This window comes from Oncorhynchus clarkii, chromosome 31 (genome assembly GCF_045791955.1).
Source record: "Oncorhynchus clarkii lewisi isolate Uvic-CL-2024 chromosome 31, UVic_Ocla_1.0, whole genome shotgun sequence".
Classification (NCBI taxonomy): domain Eukaryota; kingdom Metazoa; phylum Chordata; class Actinopteri; order Salmoniformes; family Salmonidae; genus Oncorhynchus; species Oncorhynchus clarkii.
This window is the reverse complement of record NC_092177.1, coordinates 9072170-9073360: the sequence shown is the minus strand read 5'-3', so window position 1 is coordinate 9073360 and position 1191 is coordinate 9072170.

Genomic DNA, 1191 nt, shown 5'->3' with positions numbered 1-1191 from the left:
AGTGTTAGTTTCCTTACATTTATAACTTTAGTGTTAGTTTCCTTACATTTATAACTTTAGTGTTAGTTTCCTTACATTTATAACTGTCTCTTTAGTGTTAGTTTCCTAATTCCCAATTAAAACTAAACACTCTGTCAATGAATAAGGGTGTGTAAGACCCTTATTTTATAGGAATGGACAGAGCCCGGTCTTAAAAGTCAAGTAACAGCCTTTATTCAAGAGAGTACTGAGTACATACACATTTTACCACAGGTTATAAACTGAAAATGACGTCAGCGTTTTCTAAATGTTCCGTCTCTTCTTGACACTGGTAGAAAGGCCCTATAGCTCTCAAGCCTTCCCTCCTCGCCTAGAGCCAAGGTCAGTCAGTGTAGATAAGAATTCTAGACAGTCTGGAGATATAGTTCATTCATTTGTACCAAGGAACAGACCGTCATTATTACTAAACTCTTGACCACATTCACTTCAGTACTGGGATCAGATAAGAAAATTCATACATATACAGTAACATTTAGTATTCTGATTAGTACATATACAGTAACATAATAGTATTCTGATTAGTACTTGCTGATTGAAATGTATACATAATTAGTCCTTATAGATAAAAGTTCCCTTAACACATGTATAACTTTAGTGTTAGTTTCCTTACATTTATAACTGTCTCTCTAGTGTTAGTTTCCTTCCATTTTGTATCATTCCGTTCCATTGTTAGTTGACCTTTCTTTCCTCTGTCACGTTGCTGTGGTTGTTCCTGAGGATCTCTAGCTATAGTGGGTCATAGCATTACAAATTGGGCAATAATGTGGGACATGTGGCCTATTTGAATCATTATGTAACACAAGACAATATGTAGCTGTTTAAACCTGGAGCCTTGTGCACGGTTCCCGATGACTGGACCTCAGTCATCAGTTCCATGGTTAGTGAGGGTTATTAGGGACGTTTTATAGGAATACTGGCCAACCCCCGTTCTCACCTTCCAATATTTAATGTGTTGAACTAATGAACTTGGCAACTTTCAGGATGAATCAAACCACAGTTTTTTTTTAAATGCTTTCCTAACCCTAAATAATATACGATCAAACAATTAGTGCTGAAAAGGAGACTAATATTTGTGTATCTAGGCCTACATTGCTTTCTTTCATTGGTCCCTGATATTGTGACCCATTCTCTCCATGTATTCTAGTGAGTCTG